This window comes from Papilio machaon, chromosome 24, assembly GCF_912999745.1.
Source record: "Papilio machaon chromosome 24, ilPapMach1.1, whole genome shotgun sequence".
Taxonomy (NCBI): Eukaryota; Metazoa; Arthropoda; class Insecta; order Lepidoptera; family Papilionidae; genus Papilio; species Papilio machaon.
In genome coordinates, this window is record NC_060009.1 from 3,818,774 (window position 1) to 3,840,458 (window position 21,685).

General features: G+C 36.8%; 1 protein-coding gene across 5 annotated transcripts in view; it reads left to right on the forward strand.

The window, feature by feature from the left end:
• Positions 1-21,685, forward strand: part of LOC106719070 (C-terminal-binding protein) — a 77,248-nt gene that overhangs the window by 25,528 nt on the left and 30,035 nt on the right. For all 5 annotated transcript variants that reach the window (XM_045684075.1, XM_045684074.1, XM_045684072.1 and 2 more), the window contains one exon: positions 4,864-4,899. The gene's annotated coding sequence lies outside the window, so the exon portion shown is untranslated. The remainder of the gene's footprint in view (positions 1-4,863; positions 4,900-21,685) is intronic.

Sequence of the window (21,685 nt, forward strand, 5' to 3'; positions counted from 1 at the left end):
GCTAACATTACAAAAGTAGTATCATAAAGTTGTCAAACTCCCAGCCGCGGCCTCACTCACTCATTACGCCGGGTAACAAACTTCAGCAAGTGGCAAATGTTTGTTACAACTTTTTACTATCGAACAAACTTTACCGTCCAACTTTACAGAGTTGAATGCTAGTTGTTTGAATGTTTAGTTGGTTTTGTTTCGTAAATCGATTTAATTTTTATTCAATATTAGCTAAACTCGGCATGCGTGGGTTATTTAAGTCGGTATGTCAATAGTGTAAGCAAAAAGTTTCATTAAAACTGAAAAATGTTTCTTTTTTTGAAAGGAACAACTCGTAGAGTTGTTGGAACACCTGTCAACCTATCATGAAATCTGTCCAGTAGTTTAAAAATGTAGGTAAAGCTACCATTGATGTTTATGATAAAGAAGATTGTTTTTATTCATTAATTTCATTATAGTGGAGGTTTACAAGAGCTATGTTAATGTATACTGGCCATTAACGACACGGTATATTATTTTATCAGAAATGATTCACTTGGAAATGCAAAGTGAGCCACTTGGTAAAATCTTGTTTTATGGTATGTTTTTCTTATTACACAATACTAGAACATATTGTTTTGTGTTTCACTCCACTGTGTTTTTTATATTACATACTAAATTTTTGTTTTTTTTACAAAATTTATTAAAATCTCATCTAATTTGTTACGTTCTTCCATATGTGTATAAATATAGAGCAATATTATAACAACCTAAATATTAATTTTATTGTTGACATCGTGGCATCAAAGAAACAAAACCGCAGTATTAAGAATTTTAATATGACATTTGAAGAGATGGCGCAGGATAATGTGATAGTAATAAATACCCGCGTGTGAGCGGCTCTCATTTGAATTTGTGATGTCTTCATGAATAATGTATGAAGCCAGTTTTTGTGTCGATCAATGCATTATCTGACCAACGCATCACGAACTCGCCATGTGCGATGTACGGCCGCATATTTTAAAAAATATCTATCTTTTAATTACGTTTGACTTTAATCATTATTTTAGTTCTTTTGATGCTGTTGTGGGTTTAAATGTCTCCATTCTACTATTATTATTAAATAAATAAAGATTTTTTTAATATGTACTCTTTTAAACTATGCTCTACATCTGCGCCAAATTTCATACACCTTTAAACATCCATCTATACATCTAAACATTCGCATTTTTAATAATATATATAAGTGAGATTGTTAAATACTTTTAGTTAAACTAATCGGTTTTTAGTTGCAAAGAACGAAATTGTAAATTGCAAAATAACTCTGCAATTCAACGGTAATAATAACGACACAGCAAGGTTTTGCAAAGTACAGCACAATAGCTAGCTATTTGTTACAAGGAAAAGCGCACTCAGCTAAAATTCAATGCCGTCGTCGCGATGTGCTGGAGGGGCTGAGGGGGGGGGGTTACGGTACGTGATGTTATTACTAATTCCCTGCTACGATACGTGCTTCTCGTGTAATCAAATGTTTATACGAAGATACGTAACCGAGATATATGATCTTATTAGATTGGAATTATGACTAGAAAGTGATGACTGAAAATACAAAAACTAAATTAGAAAAAATCACTAGTTCAGGCACCGAACTCGTGGCACTGTTAACATAATTTATATTAAAATTTATGAGGTGCCCTACCGGGTGTAAAGTACACTGACAAACAAATATTCACACATTTTGTCGATGACGTTACGAAGGTGCGTGTACTATATATTCGTGCTAGGTCCTCTGGTGTCTGAAATATGTCTTATTTATATAGAACGGAAAATAATTCATACCCGTTATATTGCAATGTAAGGAAATAAGAGAAAGAATTGTTCTGAAACCAGTTCGTCTTGTGTTGATTGTTATTCAGAATATATTTACAGTTCACTAGCTTGTAAAGACGATTGCAATCGAAATAACTGGTTACAAAATTTTATACAAGAGTTTTTGTTTATTTTGTTGTGATTCAATTAGATTGGTTTATTCATTATCATATTTATGGGCATATTTATTCGTTTCGGTGTATGGATGTAAAATGAAAAAGCGTGACACATAATACATCTATATAAAAGTTTAAATGATCGGTTTTTAAATATGGAAAATTTATACGATTATTATAGGGTCTTTAAAATATGAAATTTAACGTACTGTCTTATATGTAAGTGTGGAATAGTTAAAATAACTGACCTATCCTGCTGAAAGTTCATTTACACAAAGTCCACTCTCCCATGAGTCGTGCGCTCCGTTTCACGCGACATATATGTAGACCACATTACATGTATAGTGAGAGCTCTCGACGTGCGACCTACGCCACGCTGCGCCGCTTTGATCCCACCACGTAACACATGCACAGGTATAATATATGTATATATCTATGTCTGTGTGCACACTGTGCAAGCTGTGCACTGGACCGGTTCTAACTCGGCCTGCAAGTCTGCGAGCCGGGCCACGTGAGCCGTGCCCGACGAACATTCTAGATTTTTCGCAATTTTTTTTTGTTCTCTATAACGTAGTCACCGCGATTTCGGCTGTAAAGTAAATGTCAGTGTAAAACAATGATGTCTTAGTGTTACAATTTCTGACAGAAATTTGGGTCGAATTTAAACTATGAAGGTTTATAAGTCCTCTTTGCTGCATAAATATTTCAGTTACAGATCTGTTCTTTGCATTTTTTCATAGTTCAGAAGTACACATATTTTTTGGAAAAAAAAATATTTAATGTTTATTGCATTTTGAATTTTCTGCACTGTAGACATAAACACTGTGAATATTTATCATTAATAGATAACATTGTTCTGTAGCTGAATATTAATGACTGTTATAAATTAAAATGAAAATCAATCTCTTGAAAGAACCTCATCTCGTAGCAAAACCACAGCATCCGTTAGCTCGGTTCATCTTAGCGACCTTTGGCATTTGTACTGTGGCCGATACTGCATCGAGACGCCGCGCCGTGGGAAAGCGGACTTGGTTATGAGGCTTAATACCTTATTATACCAAGTCCCCCTGACCTTTCACGCTTCATTGCTCTGTGAGTAATTCACAAACAGAAGATATGTTTACTGTCCAGTTGCTGGAATTAAAAAGTATTTGGTTTTAGTCAAATTATAACAGTGTTTAATTTGAGTTATAAATACAATACCTAATTTGTACTAGAGTTCGTAATATTGATTGCTATGAATGATAAGCCATCGACTTTACATATGGTCTACAACATTTCTTATCCGTTTAATTAAATTGCAACATTTTCATGCAAAATGAAGTAGTTATATATTTCTTTTGCAACAAATCTTACAGCATAAGTCGTTTTGTAAATAAACATTTTATTAAATGACAAGTTTATCTCGAAATAAAAACGTCCACGCTTTATCTGAATTGATATATCATATATTTATCAGTTGTAGATAAGAATTAAATATCATCGAAATGTATTCAACGTGAATGCGATGTCTCGTTTTGATTGTGACAAATAGTTGGCTGATTAATTTAAGAGATATAATACAGCGAACATCGCCTATCTATTTATGGGTAAACAGAATTAAATTTTCAATTTTTTTATGTACCACAAAAAGGCAAACGAGCTAACTAGCGGTCACTTGGTATCGCTAAAATAGCGAAGTGATCGCTGCCAACATTCGCTACAAGTTTAAAGTTGCAAAAGTTAAGTTGTTTATGTTCAATTTAAAATGATTAAAATTCCACGTTCACTCAACTATTAGTCGATTTACAGTAATTCGTAAAAATATGAACTTTATATAATTATTATTATTCATTTTTAGTTTCACTATTATATTGTTGATATAAAATTGATAGAAGTGAGCTTGCCTTATCAGAGGACCGGTCCGCTATCATTTAACACCGGCCATAGGTAAATACTGAAGAAATCCAACTTGGCGCAATTTCAAAGTGCCGCCAGACGATTTATTTGATGCCAAGTATAATATTTTTAGGCGCTATGTGATATGCCGCATTCTATTCGTTTTCACAGCATATAAGTTTAGATGTTTGAATTATACGAAGAGGAAGGTACGTAGGTTGAGATATTAAATGTATTGATTGCTCGTAAAATTGTTAATAGAGGTTCATTGTGGCTACATTAGAACCAAAATTAGAAATGTAACCATATTTGTTCAAACTTACAATATCAACGTTTTGACTCATTGAGTTATGATCTAACCCAGTGGTAATATGTGTACACCCAATAATTTGTTAACTGTATGAGTGTATGTATGAGACAATCTGCAATCTTTTGGACGTAAAGTTTAACAATGGTCATCTGTTTGATTAAGATATTTAATATTGTACTTAAATTGTCAACTAAAATTAACAATGTTGAGCAAATAATGGATAATTTTATTTGAATGGTAATTTTTTATTAGCATAATATTGCAAAGCGCGTCGGCCGTTGCTCGGAACGCTGTCACCCGGCCTCGCCGAAGGCCGAGCCCAACTTTTATTGATTTTTTATGCGCATTGTCCATTCCGTTTGGCCAGTGACGCCCCCGCGCTGTGACGTTTATACGTATTATTGAAACAACGTATGTCAAGAGTTTAATCAATAATTAACACCACAGCTTAGAACATTTTTTTTTTATTTTCAATTCTATAATAAAAAAAGTTAACCACTGAATAATTAAAAAAAACTAAAACTTACGTATAAGAATTATGCGTACCGAGATTCAATTCGAGTCTGTTAACGTGAGGAAGGTATCAGGTAAAAAACGTAGAATACACTTACAAGTTATTACCCTTTTGAAACTTGCCACCTTTTTACAATTAATGTTATGTGTTTGTGTGTTTATTTATTTATTAATAACGTAAATAATTGTTATATTTATTTGTTTCAGGTTTAAGGCGACGTATCTCACTCCTTGGAATTGAGAGTAAGTTACTATTGTTTGTTTGTGAACAAAGTGTATTGTAAATATTTGTGTCCATGTGACCATTCTATTTACAAAGAAACATTATATTTTAGTAATTGTTATTTCAAATTTAAGAATACGTGAAAATTACAAGATGGTAAAGGTCTATAAAATACAGAAAATATCATCGCGTATTTAATTAAATTTAAATAGCGTCTTCAATACGCCTACTGATGAATTAATGTGTAGATAGCGTTTTCCTATAGGCAGTGTCCTTTCACGTTCCATTGGAATGTAAAGTCGTTATATGTACATATAGTATACATAGCTGTGCCGGCCAAAGAGCTCGTCTTTGTTCGCATGAGCCGCGTCCCGACAATCCGTTAAAAGAGCCCCGGCAACGCCACAAATCAACAACCAAAGGCTATGTTCAGTAACATGACTTGTTGCTTAGGTTTGCACATATCTCATAAAGTGCGTTTCTTTTATTTTGATTGTCGACTTTATGATGATGATTCTTTTTTTTAATATAGCTAAGGTGAACCCCTTATTATTCTATATGATATAATTTACATGATATTCTGTGAAAGTATGAATGTGTGATTTATGTCGGCCTCCCTGAGATCAGGTTGTTCGGTCCCGCTACGTGACTCGATTGTAAATTTAGTCTATCAATTATAATAGATGTTAACGTACTTTTAGACAATATTAATTAAAATCGTTTGGAGATAATAACGCGCTTTTGTTACCAAACCAAGGTCAGGTATGGTGAGGGGACGCAAGCTTTGATTTTTTTTTAGGTCTAGTGTTGCGCCCATACACGGCATAGTGACGGTTTTCTTCTTAACAGTACAATTCATTTAATACTATATGCAATTTGCCGACGTTATTTTAAAGAAATGGTTTATTTCAATATCCGGCCTAAATCATCAAAAATTTAATTCAAAAAATCTTAATTCATTTCGGAGCAAAATGCTCATCCCACGAACTCTCTATTAATTAATCTTTACGCGAAAACAGCACTTAAAGTCTATGATAGAAACACTTGCAAATCAATACAACGGACACTATCATTAAACGTGTATATCTGTTAATAATTATTGCGATTGTCTGGTTGTACGCTCGGAGTTACGACGCTGTTGCTGGGCACATCCCTCCCCCCGTAATACCACTCTCCCCCCTTATGCGAGATTCACACGAGGGTAGAAACTGTAGACAGTGCTTATTTATGACAATGCATTATTTGAATGCACAACGCCGGGACAGAACAGTACCGTTTTTACAGTAACTGTAGAACTCCACTGCAGTGTCACTTGTATTAATACATACTGTCATTCCTTTCGTTCTTCTTGGTACAACAGAAACTACAATACATCAATCAAATACGGGTAACTCTACGTTCGAACAACAGCAGAAAGTCTGCACTATCTACTGTTCTGCCCTGCTGTGAAACTAACATTACAGTCCGGTCGAAACGCGGCACGTCTTGAGATAAAATAGCATTCAGAATCGCTTTGTAACGCCTGAATGGATCTGGCCTGTGGCAATGCGCGCGCGTCTCTCGTGTGTATGTGTGCTCGCGTGCGTGTGACGTATATGAATTACCCGACACATGTCCCGTCGTATGCACGATCAGTTAAATGAAACTACGCTATATTCGCCACTAGTTGGTTGCTAAATTTTGCATCGTTATGACTGTGTCAAACTAGGGTTGTCTTTCCTCATGATGCATTCTTAGACAAGTATGTCTGAAGAATTTGTACACACTAGTTTTTTTGTTGGCAATCAATCTCGTGTGTCCTTTGTGTTTAAATTCAAATGGGTTCTTAAGAATGTGTAAGCTATTATTAAAACTCAAGGTCATTTTTTAAATAAGTAGTCGTTTTCTCTCGTTTCTTAACGTAAGTATTTCTATTTGCATGAAAACTTTATTAAACGTTGTAGTAATGTGTTTTTTATCAATACACGTGTTAGTAGTTAGATAATGTTTGCTGACTATAATTCTATAAAATAAAATATAAGAGCATTTTCATTGTTGTACCGCAATATAACGTCTCATACATGTTTGTGTAATAAATTCTCATTGTGTTAAAGGTCATATTTTAGAGTCACGCGGCGATATAATGCTAAAACATATATACATTACAACTGTATGAGTTTTTATTTATTACATTCATAATGTCGCCCCGAATCGCAAATTAATGTTTACTAAGATCCATTACCTAATTACTAATGAATGGAGATAGGTTATCATCTTACAATTGATCAAATATTTTCATCATTAGCTGCGTCGTTAACTTATTTCAACTGTCGTGGCAATTGTACAAGAATATTACTGTTATCTCTATTTTGTCACAGAGAATGTGGAGGACGTCTATGTTGTAAGAGCTCTTACGACAGTTGAAACACAGTAACGTATCGTGTTACTTTCCACCAAACAGGCTTTTATAATAGCCACTTTAGAGACATTTTTTGTATGATTATGTTATGATGGTTAATAGTAAATGGAATAAGAAATGTTTTTAAACTATTCAATATATTTGATCCAACGACTAAATGTTTTCCGTTAGGGTACAAATTCTGGGAATGGCGGCTGGTGTCGTGAGAGCAGGCTATTGAACGCGCCCGCTAGGACCGGTCCCCTACGTGTGCGGACTCTGTAATTGAACCCACTAATGTGTGCGCTTTTTTGTCAATAAATATTATGTGCACTTTATAGAAGTTATGTTGATTAATTCTTCTAGAAATTCGCAATGATTGTTACAATTTATTAATGTCGCACTAATGGCATACCTTAGCGTAGAATTAGAAAGAAAAACCTACGCTAAGGGTGTGTTAAGTGTTAAGAAAGAGCGCCGATATCGCCATTGACGATAATGCCTTACTCAAGGACACGATGTGTATGTAGATACTTAGGGTTGCCACTTTCATATAATTTTAGTAGGTATTATTAAGTTTTGAAATTGGAAAAATGTATTGACGATTATTATTTCATTACATATTTTATTTTCATTCTTCCATTTGTTTCCTTTTTTTGTTATTTTTTGGTACGTTAACAACCCTATTAATACGGTATTTGTTGGAATACGTCATGTGAGCACGGGTGCGAAGTGTCATATCGTGCCCGGCACGACGGATGCCTCGCATTTGTATCAATTCTTAGTATTCTTTATATTATTCCGTCGTTAAATATCAGCTTATTAACATACTTGATATGTGCCTATCGTATATTAACACGATTTTTATTGTTGCCATACCGGTTCTGTTTAATTTCATTTTTTTTCTGTGTCACATTTATTATTTTTTTGGCATTTGAATATCACGTACAAAAGAGGTCATTTTGCATATTAAGTTGGTACTAGACACTGCTATGTTATCTCTTATACTAACAAAATATCCAAGGCTTTGAATAACACAAGTATGTATTCAATGAAAGGGTAATGTAATTCAATCAAAAATGCAATATACAGTGTGATGTTTAAAACCTAATTACGTTGTCTTTATTCCAAGAATGATTTTTCGTACGTACCATACAAGGTCAACTCTCGGTCCATAATTAGTGGCCCGCTTTTTTAATAATCTCCTTCCGAACTCAAGGCATAATGCGAAACGAAGCGCTCGCTATTACGCCTCTACACGAGCCGTCTTATGTTACCACTCGTATGAAATGTGATAAACAGGAAAATGCTTGAGGCGTCGCCGTCCAACCATACACCTATAAGTACACGCTGTATATATCAGCCTATTATGCAAATAACGACTTTAGTGACGCAGTACAAGGTTCAAAACCGAATATTCTAGTGAACGTCTCGTGTGGTAGGCGCCGAAGACATATAGGACGTGTTCATGCGCTTGGAAAATAAAATCCAGTCCTCGCAAGGATTTCTTCTCATGTTTCGCCGAAAGTTTCTGCGAAGTCCCTTTTTAAAGACCCGGACGTCGACCGAAATGGTCGATACGATATTTTATTTATCGCTGTCTTTTTGTACTTTTTTTGTATTGTAATATTTAAAATAACATAAAAGTAAGTAATAGTATTTTTAGATTTTGTATTTTCTGTAATTCACAACAAACTGATGTTCTTGTTTATCTTTTAAACTGAATATTTATTTGAATTAATGAATGAATGAATATAATCAAACATTAATGTATTTTATGAATCGTTTATGTATTCATAGCGTTCTCATTTGTTAACACGGTAAGAACGCACGTGACGTCATACACCACGCAATGTTTACGTATCCTAATTGAAGTAGCGTAACACTGAGAGTAGGAAGTGTATACAGTCGCGAACAAAATACACGTGAGGTAGAGTTAAAAGAAACACAAAGCCTCTAACAAAATATGTGCAACACACAGTAAAAATCGGTGTACAGTCGCGAACAATAAGTCAAACTGCCCCAGAACATTGTAACTGTTCAGTGTGGTGCAGCGAACGAACAGTAACGGTCAATGACCAAAGCTAGCTGTCATGATGGTTACCACACGGACGGAAATGCGGTGGTCGTTCAATGAATTTGTAGCCCGAATTTATTTTATGTACGATGATTTGATGACGTAATTACTTCCTCTCCTATGCCGTGCGCAAATATCTATATAAATAGATTTTGAATTTTTGAATTTAAATTAAAATGTAATTTTTATTTACACAATTTCAAAGTATAACTGTATGATTGTATGTAATATATCTAGTACTTTTATTGCGATGGCTAATCGAGCACACATCGATAGGTCCTTCGATAGATCTGTCGACACGTCATAGTACACAGAGCTAGCTAGCTAATTCAGCACCACTGTCGCCAGGGCGTTTACCTCGAACTTAGGGCGCCCACGCATTATAGTATCCGGGAAATAATGTTAAAGAATGTAGCCTGTAAAACGTTAGTTCTTGAGTACCACCAATCTGCATATGCTGTAATTCTGTTGTATAATTCTGCACTTGTCGCAGGCCAAAATTAGTTCATGAAGCAGTAATTAAATGACAAATAATATAGTCTTTGAAGATGTTTAGAACTGGTTAAAAGTATTCGCCGTCTGTGACAGCCCTAACATTTACTGCCAAGACCGCAGACAGGGGCTGGGTGAATGAAACAGTCGTAAGAGTTGCGCGATAAACATTCTAGATGCGTCATTAGAGAAAATGGAAGTGAACTACTTTAGAACGATCTCGATATTAGCAATTTATATGTGCCCGATGACGTAGTGTTGTTAGTTCATACATACAGTGGTACGAATACTTATATCCTTTCCCTTCATACTTTAAAATCGTACGCGAAGTGTCGAACCAATATAAAGTAGCATTTGTAATTATTGATGTTTTAAATTTATGATTTATTGTTGGCATAATATTAGTAACAGAGTTAAGCATGAGTAATGATTAAAATAAATAAAAGAAAGATTAAATAAAATTGTCAAATTCATATTGATGTAGCGGCCGCGTGGCGGTGACCGGTGTGTGTCGCAAATCGCAATATACGGAAAGCGATCCGCTTTCGTTTGCTTTCTCGTATGACCAAAGAACACGATACCGCTATCTAAAGTACTTACCTACCTATTCTGTGAAGAATTATAAATTTGTTTGGGTAATTGTTATTTATATTGTTGCCTTTCATAATAGAACTTGGAAAATTTTGCTCTCATATCTCCCAATTACGTTAAAGATAGTTAAAAGAGATTGTCAACTGAAGATGACTCACATTCTTCAAGTTTCTGACTTCTGAGTTTTATTATATTTGTTTTGTTTCTTTGTTGTAGGTTTTCAACTTAGTCGTTCTCTGTAAACTTAGTCCCAGTCTAAGTTAAGACTATATAAGCGTGTTACTCCTCAGTGGCGTTTATAATTAATGCCGAACTAAGTTGGAGTCGAGGCGGACTGGATTTCATAGCAACTTTGCCCGCTCAAACTTTGTCCGTTACTTAACTTCCCTTGTTATAATGCTCGCAGCTTAAACGAATGCCTAAAACAAAGTTACTACTAAAAAACTTTATTGATAAATGAGTTTGAACAGTTGGCTTTGTACGTGTAATTTGTTTTACCCAAACTTTAATAGGCTTATGTTAAGTTAAGTTTTATTGAAACTAAAAGTATTAAACTTAGTTTCCAGTTTATTAGAGTTTTGAAGAGATTTAAGTAAGATTTCATCTAAGACTTCTTTCCTTCTTGTCTACATATTTTGCGTACTTTAATTTGACTTAATGTGACCCCATATTATGTTGTTATGGCCGTTGCTGTACTGTATTGCACCGCGACAATCTGCAGACCACGTCGCAATCTCAATGCGAACTTTGCACTCTGATTCTACGTGCACCTGCTTACACTTACTACTTATTATGTACTTTTATTCCGCTAAAATATTATATTATTATAGTAAAATATAATTAATTTACACCGTCCAAAATGCCAATAAGATGTTCAAAGTATGGACAGCAAAACATGATACTGTGGGTTCGAAATTTCTTTTAATGCATTAAATCTTCTGTGTAGAACTTAGCTTTAGTTAGTGTTAACTAAAGCTAAGTTCACCAATATTTTAAAACGAAAACATCCCAGTTTGTCAAAGTTGAAATCGTTAAGATAAGGCACTATTTATAGAACAGATTAACCACTTACTGTATCTCTCGGGACGTGAGAACTCCCACGACTTCGTATTTCTGTGTGATTATTAGATTTCGCTGTACATGTAATGACAGAAGTCGTTATGAGCCTCGAATGACTGTTAATTGTTACTACGGTAAGGTTACCACTCGAGGAAAGACTAGTTATTCTGATGGATCTCATTGAATACCACTCGTGACTTTATTTCTCACGTGTTATACAGTTTTAATATCAGACATCTAAATTATTTAGAATTAAAATTAATTTAAAAAGTACTAATATTATTTTGAATTAAAATGAAATTGTTCCTACTATTGACGTGTCGCGTACAAATATAATCTTAAATCCGAGTTTTTTCAACACCTACTTTTCCATATCTCGTGTTTGGATTATAAAAGCTATTTAATTCATACAGTTCATTGTCTGCATGATATTATCAGAACAAAGAAAAAGTGTTTGGAATGTATGAAATAGGACAATGTATGTAGCACAGGACGGGTCGTGCGTCGGCAATTTCTCCAGAGATCGGACCGGTGGTGTGTGGAATAAATGTTTATTGTACCGCTCATGCATACCAACGATAAAATTTGCATTTCGGTTGCGCGATCACTCGTAAAACACAACTGGATCAATCCCGTGCCTAACCTATGATAAAACTGCAGTTGGCGTTGTTATTTAATTTAAAATAAACATGTCAGCTGCGACTGGTTATATACTAATTATTTCTGGAATACTTTTTTATATTATAAGGTGGCAAACGAGCAATCCAAATATATCTAAACCAAAATATATCTTGGTATCAATATAATCCTTGCAATTAAAGTTATCGTAATTTTATTAATTTGATATTATATTTTATAGTATTGTTTATGAAGTCTGTTGTTTTCGGAATACCGATGGATCAAATAATAAAATGAAAGAATGTAAAAATAAAAGAAATCTTGTTTACTAACACATAAGTGGAACTTAATTTTTATCTAGCTCGATTCCCCAGAACATTAATGCAATGTTTAAGTCTTGATAAAGCGTTGTTTGACCGTCGTTTTAGATAAGAGAATCCCCACTTTCGAAATTTCGATCTTATCTCAAAGTTTTTTCTTTGAAATTTTTCTTTTGATGTAATTTAAATGATAAATTGCTATGAAGATTAAATGTTAAACAGGTTTTTAATAGATAATTAGCTATCAAACCATAGTTATTTTTGGTATGGATTCATTAAATTTGGAAAGGAAATAAGATAAATATCTTAATTCCAATGTAACATACTGCCTAGATTGTTCCTCTTAGGTGGCATTATTGAGCGCGTTGCAGAATTGCCAACGTCGGGGATTCTAAGCGGTAATAATAGTGAAAGACACTCGGCTCGCTCTTCCGCTTAGCTCGCTGAAAAGGAATGCTGACTCGGACGGGAATAAAACCGGCCTCGGCCACACGATGTGAGCCGTTTGCACCCAACAGCGACGACTCGCTAACGATTTTAATACTGAGGGTCTAGCATGACTTTTCGTTAGAACGTTTTCATAGCGTCATGAATAAAATTTGTGTTAAAATTTGTGAAGCGCACCTACCTGGAGTAAAGTACAAATCCCAAACAAATGACATATATTGTTAAAGCGTGTCGTGCTAGGCCTTCAGGAATGTGTATTACGTGCTTAACGTAGCTTAAAGTATTGGCCAAACTTTGATTTTACATAAATATATGTCTCAAGCAGTCAGGAAAATTAAAATATAAACAATGTGTGCCGTACACGACGGGTTCGGGTCCCGCGGCACAACCTGCCTTAGACTACGTATCGCAATGGTTGGCGTAATATTGTAAATATATGAACTGGCACTTACCTACTCGATGCCCCGTTCACCGCCTGCAGGTGCCTGGTTACTCTGTCGGTGTCAGTCGAGTCAAGTAAGTCACTGTCATACAGTCTAAAGGCGCCAGCAATGCTGCACTCCTGATGCACCCGATGCACCGCTTCCCGTAAGCGCCCTATAGACGCGTCCTTATCCGAACCGAACGCGGAACCGTAAACTTAGCGACCCTGTACGCTAATTAATAGACACGTCCGATGTGCTATCTAACTGCCGACCACTTTTTATGCTGACTCGATGCGCTCTGTCGACTCACCCTTCCCCGCACAAGCCCCCCGCAGGCCCCGCGCCCGTCCGTAGCGGAGAGGGATTTCTAACTACCCGCTTGTGCGGGAGAATAAAAATGAGTCGACCTACCAACATAAAACCCGTATTGGTCAACCGCGAAATTCAAACAATGACGAGCTATAGTACATCTGTACCGAACAGTCCCCCGCCCCAGCCAGACGATATCTGGCTGCGTCTAAAACCGTAATTCGAAACCCAAAATTAAACGAGCTGGGGGAGAGTTGCCACTGCTCGCTTTACCACCAAGTGGCCTAATAAAATCTATGTGACCATCCAATTCGCTTTACCTGTTCCGCGAATAAATCCGTAATCCGTACCCGGTCGATCCGCGACCGTAAATGTTCCACCGACCGTATTTAAACAATGCATCCCTATGAACCCGAGTCCAAAACCGCGCGCGTGGTTACCTATTTACTCCGAAGAGAACCGACGCGAACCTGAGCGGTGGACAGTGAAACCGTACTAAGCGATGAGATGCATTGCGATGGAAAAGTGGAACGAATTATCGTTCCTGCGAAGATTTATTTATATGTGGTGTGGAGGAAGGGCGATCCTGATCACTTATCACCTGATGATCCGATCGACACGGTCGGCGACGCTCCAACCGAGGCCAGTCCAAGAAGTGGAGTGGCGAGCGAGCGCCGGCCGCACCAGGCTCCTTTGCCGCAGCTTGAGAGGCGCTACAAGAATCACGCGGCCCCCCGCCCGTGCTCACTGGTGAACCCTGAACACGTTGCCGTTCGTGGTGTGCCCTAAGCCGTGGTGGAGACCTAACATCACGGCGACCTGATGTCCGCTGCATAGCTCCAGACCACTGTTCCCCCGCATTTTTACTACGAACAGGGGAAGTTACATGCCCCTGAGTGGTTGGCGAGTGCGAGCCGTTGCGGTTTCCACACAGCAGGAGATGATGCCTACCTCCACACTGACCGCACGCACGAGTGGACTGGCAGTGCGAGACAAGGTGGTCCCCCAAGCAGCAATAACACCAAAAGCGCTGACGAGCAATATTGCGCCGAGCCTGCCAGCGTAATTGTCGGAACTTGGGACAACCCGTAACACCGTGTCCTGTGCCCCGACAATAGTTACAACGAGATTCCTGTGTCTGTGCCACTGCTGCATTAACCACACGTGGTCGGTTACGGTACCCTGCCGGTAATTGATTATCAGCGGGCTTCGCTCTACGAGTACCGACGGACGGCCCCGTGGGAGGAGGGGGAAGATTCTCCGTTCGACGACACTCATCCTCCAGGAATAAAATTAGGTTGTCAAAGCTGGGAAGATGAGTGGCGGAGTCCCCGCCGTATTCCAGTTCAAATCTATGTTGTAAATCGTATGGTAATTTGGAAAGAATTATGTGCAATAATAAAAACGACCACGTGGACACAGGTAAATCCAAACCCTTGAGACCGTTGACCGCTATTAACAAAGGATTTAGAAGTCGTGTGCGCAACGACTGCGTAACCGAAATCCTAGGTAGGCCTAGAATAGCAGCAACATGACTATCTGCTAATCGCCGAACATTCTGATACCTACGATTGAGTAAGTCCCGGGCGATATCATAATTACCGTCAACAAGACCTAAATGTTGGACAAGGCCCTTGGCCTCTCCCGTTAACGACGCCAACAAATAGGCAAGCTTCTGAGCAGGGGTCAAATCCCTACGACTGTGAACAATGCTTTCAAATAAATTGTTAAAAGCAACCCACTGTTCCAAGTCACCGTTAAATTGTGGCAAATCGAGCAGCGGCAATCTACTCATGAGCGCTGGTGACGCCTCCGACTCCGCAGCAACGCGCGCGTCAGCAGCGCTTGACCCCTTAAGGCAACCAACAGCCTGAATAATTTGATCAGCCAGGTCGTCGGCCTGATCAATGTCAGCATTAATCTTCGCCATGGCATCCGCTTCTAAGCCTAACTCTAGAATGCCACGGTACGCCGCATATAGATCCGCCATTTGATCGTCTAGAACCTGATATCTAGCCATAAGGGCCTGCGCACGGTCCTGCCTAGAAATATTCAAAACCGCTGAGCCGAGCCATCTCAGCACCCCTGTTATCCTAGCGGTATATTTGCCGGCCATGATTAATAAAATGAAATTTCAAAAAAAATAAATAAATAAAATCGAAGGTAGAAAATTATCGATGCTTCCAGAAACCGCTTACTACAAATGGTCGTTAAAGTAAAAAATATATAAAAGGTGGGTAGATAATTCTCCCCTTAACCAAATGTATGAAACCCGTTACAAAGAATTACCTAAAAAAAAAAAAAAAAAAACAAACAACCGTAATGAAAACTGCCCAACTTAAATTATCGACGGTAACATAAAAACTACCAAACGAAAAAAAATACTAAATTAAATTATTAACCGTAACATTAAAAAAAAATCAAATTAAAAAATCACCAAATTAAATTATGCACCGTAACATAAACTACAAAAAAAAAAACCGATGAGTAAAAAAGCCCTAATTTAAATATACTAGAAAAAACCGTGAAATTACTCAATTAAATATTATGAAAGAACCCTAAATTAAATAATCTAAACTAGAAGAAATCAACAAGCGGAACCCTAATGGCCGATTAATATTACGTAGCAATCGTACAATAAAAAATGTAACGTAAACGACCCGATTAAAAACCTAATATTGTACGACGTAATATGTTATAATATTCTGTATTCCGTTGTATTCCGTTATATTCCGTTATATTCCGTTATATTCCGCGCGAGAAGGACGTTACAATATTTCGCCAAGCAATGCAAATACGTACCCGAAAAACACGTAACCCGAATATAACCACGCTCTGCTACCATCGAATTGTGCCGTACACGACGGGTTCGGGTCCCGCGGCACAACCTGCCTTAGACTACGTATCGCAATGGTTGGCGTAATATTGTAAATATATGAACTGGCACTTACCTACTCGATGCCCCGTTCACCGCCTGCAGGTGCCTGGTTACTCTGTCGGTGTCAGTCGAGTCAAGTAAGTCACTGTCATACAGTCTAAAGGCGCCAGCAATGCTGCACTCCTGATGCACCCGATGCACCGCTTCCCGTAAGCGCCCTATAGACGCGTCCTTATCCGAACCGAACGCGGAACCGTAAACTTAGCGACCCTGTACGCTAATTAATAGACACGTCCGATGTGCTATCTAACTGCCGACCACTTTTTATGCTGACTCGATGCGCTCTGTCGACTCACCCTTCCCCGCACAAGCCCCCCGCAGGCCCCGCGCCCGTCCGTAGCGGAGAGGGATTTCTAACTACCCGCTTGTGCGGGAGAATAAAAATGAGTCGACCTACCAACATAAAACCCGTATTGGTCAACCGCGAAATTCAAACAATGACGAGCTATAGTACATCTGTACCGAACACAATGCAAGCATTAAAAAATACATAAATTTTCTATTAATTACTTCTTTTGCATACATTTGAAACATAGTTTTCTGGTAGAATGTTTAAAATTTCCAAGTAACTGTAAAGCACAATGTGTATTTACTATTACAATTCTAGTTTTGTATTAAAAGCTTTTTCAGTGAATATTTTCAGCGGCAGGTTCGTCGATTAAAATAAAGTTTGATTCAGTGAGGCATAAATAGCGATTGCCGTCCATCCAAACGATCGGATTTAACATGAGTCGTGTCGGTACAGTGCAGTATAAAAGTGCTGCACGCTATAACTCAGTTTACGCCGCGCTACGACCGGACTGAATTACTCTTTTTATTTCTAACGCTAAAACTTTTAGAATTGCAGTACGTTGGATACAGCACGGCTAATATTTTTTTTCGTACTTAGCGGTTTTCGTTTTGTTTTGATTAAATTGAATTTACGCTACCAAATATTAAATCGAATTACACAAAAATTTAATGTAATTTGTTGTTCATTTTGCAGAGGAAAGAAGTAAACATGAAAAGCATCAAACTTTTAAAAGACCAATCATTTTTCTTGAAATTTGTTCTTTAAGAATTTTTATTTAATTCCTTGAAATTAATGACCGCCTTTTCTTTGTGGGAATGGTGCAAAGTTCATTGCGAGATAAAGATTGTATGTTGTCACACCAACATAATTGCATCTCGGAACAATGCGCTTGAGTTTGTTGTAGGATGCATACATATGACGCCGGTATAGCAACATAACATACTGGAGGCATATCAATGTCCCTGCCGACGCGAGCATACAATAGGAAAAGACGAGGCTAGTAAGTTTGCTTGTTATTTTTCTTAGTGTTCGATAATTTCAGTGATTAAAAGACAACAAAATATATATTTATGTGTGTGTATTTAAATTTAATATTGAAAAGTAAGCGTATGTATTTGTCCGCTTTCAAAAAGAGCACGTAAAAAATAAGCAAATTTTCGTTGTACGAAAGTTATGTAATTAACGTAAAGGACACACAGACAGTCACACATTGTTGCGGCCTCGGGGTTGCGTCCAGCCTTTTTGGACATGTTTTTTTATGTTTCACAAAATGTCCGTCCAGCAAAACAAAATGAATAAGTCCGTCCAATAGGCTGGACGTTCTTATGTATATCTGGTACATTTTTTTGATATAAAAATTATCTTGTTCGTGTTTTTTAATAAAATTCATCGTGAAAATGTAATCAGCTTAATACAAAATTAATCAGTTCCTACATCAGCCACACATCGTTTTGAAACTAAGTGAATCAAAATTTATTTTTCATGGCCATTGCCAGTGTATTTCGCTTTTAATCATATTCTTACACGAATATTGTATTTCAAATACTTGACACTGCAATGCCGGTTGGCTTTATTGGTGTCGTATAGTAAGCACTTTAAACTTGCACCTTCGCAAATAATTTAATGCTGATGCTACTTTTATTATGATAAATACTGTGTCAATGTCAATTTATTTTTCACTGTAGTAAACTAAATATTTTATTTTTGCTGAACAGAATTTATTTCTGATAGCTTTTGCCGCTCCGTCCGCGCGGAATAAAAAAAAACATAATTAGTAGCATATGAATTATTTCTCGATTATGTTTTAGATCTAAATGAAATTTTAGCGATATCCGATACCTCCTTATACGTATCTCCAGAACGAATCATCGGATCATCATTCTCGTCTACTAATCATTCTTTTTATTGTAGTAATGATCTACGTTAAGTTTTTTGACAGTTGTTTATTAAAACCTTTTTTATGAACATTAGAGAGGAAAGAATACACGAACAAAGAAGTAGCGGCCAGTGGAACAAGATAGTTTTGTTTGCAAGCGGGGCGATGGCGTGAAAAGTTGAACGTGCGTTGTTGGACAGCCCAGTTGGCAGTTTGACTCGACTCGGCCGAGGGGAGGATAAGTAATAAGTGCATACAATCCGGCTACTATTTATCACGAACCGTTTAACATTTACAGTGTAAGCAGTGCAGACAGGACTATTGCAGACATTGCCAAGTCTACTACTTTCGAAAAAATTTGCCTCATTTCATAGGCGACTTTTAGAGTCGACTTATTAGAAATTTCCGTCTCTATCTGATAACTTAACTTCATTAATAAGAACTGATTGATTAATTACATATTTTGTCGCGCACGTCGTATTGTTGTTGTTGAGATGAAAAGATATAACATAAAATGATAATAAATTTTATTGACGCCACATTAAAAAATTATTTTAATTCAACTAAACGCAACATTTAGCCAAAGTTATTCAGTGAAATTGTACATGGCGTTATCTCCGATTGCAGGAGAGAGCGGGAGTAGAGGTGATGCGAGGGGTGAGGGAGTTGTACATCAGTGCCAAGTTTGCTTTCGGCAATTTATCATGTCGCCTCGGCTTATCCGTGTCGGCGCATTCAACGCGAAACCGAAACTCTCCCAGTAAGATTACACTCGATTATGTAATTTTACTATCAACAATAAATTTTATCTTAAATTATATTAGAAAATATAAAACTTTCATAATACAAATTGCCAGTGTGTTAATTTTTCATGAATTTTATTTTGTAAAAAAAAAAAAGTGGCTGAGATTTCTTAATTTATTTTGTTAAGTTGATTTTTCTATTCTATATTTATAATTATTTCTATAACACAATTACACAGCACCTAGCTACAAAAAAATATGACTATGTCTATCTTTGAAATATATCGTGGATTTCCACTGTTTAACAACAGTACAAAAAAACGTTGTCTTGAACTCTTTGTGAAAGTGTGTTAGTTTTTATACCGGTCAGTGGTATCCGTTGGTTAAATTGAAGAATGAAGTAAAACAATTTGGAAAGAATAATTAAAAGTTTTCTTTGTAAAAAGTGTGTTGTACAATTCTCTCTTTTAAGTTAGAACGGTGCACATTGACTCCGCCACCGCCTTCGAATGCGATCGATCGAGAAAGTTTCAAGATCGGCCGACGTCGGGGCCTTCACGGACCGCTGACCTGCTTTGTAGACACTTGCTTTATACGACGACTTTCGATGCTTGTACTAACTTTGATGTTAGAAAAGTATAATATTGGCTTATTGTAAGAATTAACCGTAGTTACCAATTACAATGTTGAATGAAAAAAAAAATATTACACGATGATAACAAGAAAAATACAATTTTAGTTTCATGCTTCAATAAGCAATAGACAATTCTAGAGTTTTGTATGGTCTTGATAGCTTTTGTAGCTTAGGCTGTGTAGTGTTTTAGATATTATATACTCCGTAATTCAGGGGAAAGCAGCTTGTGAACAGTTTTGTCTAACCACATTGGATTAAACTTGTAACTACAGACATATCAAAGTCTAATCGTACAAAATAGTTGACCTTATTTTATATCATTAGAATTAGTTGTTTAGATGCGTGTCGACTATAAGCGAATGTAACAGATTGTTTTAACCACACAACAGTACTTCAACACGCACATATACACCGATTAGACGTGGCTACAGAATTGTTTTTACACTCACAATAGCTGTAATTGGCCGGATAGCGTCGGTTTTGTCGGCGAGACTGACGAAAAAACACTTCCGCCCGGTTTGGGTAATCGTCGATTGCTTGTATTCAAGTCGTCTTTGAATAGGACTGTACATAGAATATAGAGTCTATTGCTCGCAGTGGATGCCAAACCTAGATATTCACTGAAATATATATTGAACATTCAGTGAAGTGCCTACATTAGAAATAAATCTTTTAGCATAAGCCAAGGTTCTTGCAATCATACACGAGTCAGACCACCGTAAAGTTTATTTTTTATTCAAAGTATCCAGATAAACTATCACCAAAATTCTTTAAAACTATCAAAATACTCAAAGAAGCAAGCCTCCATTTATTTAAAATCTTGAATGCATATTTTTAGTTTATTGACATTTAGTAAAGTAAATAAGAGAGTTCGAAGTGCCAGAATAATTCTGATTTCAGCCACGCCTCTAACATCAATCAAATGAAATCCATTTAAACTTTTATTGATCTGTCAGACGACACCCGTCCCTGTCTTAAGCGTACTGGTTTTAAATTAATGAAAAGTTGAAAACAATTCGTGAATCTTCAACTGAGTTGTTTTTGCGACTTTTCCTTAATGCGAACTTTGGAAATTATTTCGAGAACAATCGGCCTTTAACGGTAGAATCTCGTTATAGTGCTGTCTCTGCTTAACTGGGTCAAATGTTTTCTATTATGAAAGTTGTATAATCATTGACCTTTAGAATAGAAGTAGTAAAAATGAGGTGAATAAAGTCCGTTTATTTTTGGTTGGTAACTCGTAACTAACACGTTTCTAATTCTATGAGTATATGATTTTTTTATTATTGTATCGATTGAAATTCAAAAAAACGGTTACACGTGGTATGGAGGAACAGTGAGAGACAGCCCTAGCGATAGCCGGCCGGTCCAGGCAGGCACGAGGTGAACGACCCCAGCGCGTCCCCGCGATCGAACGCGCCCTCTCCACGCTGCTACAATCCTACAAACCACATTGAACTTTATCGTGTAACAAATAAGACCTATATTCACAAATGTTTATCAAAAACTTGTGAACACCGTAATGGTTTAAAATAAGATTCATTTTCGCTTGTATTATTTAGAACATGTTAAAATCATTACACACTTTGTACAATAGAAATAAAGATG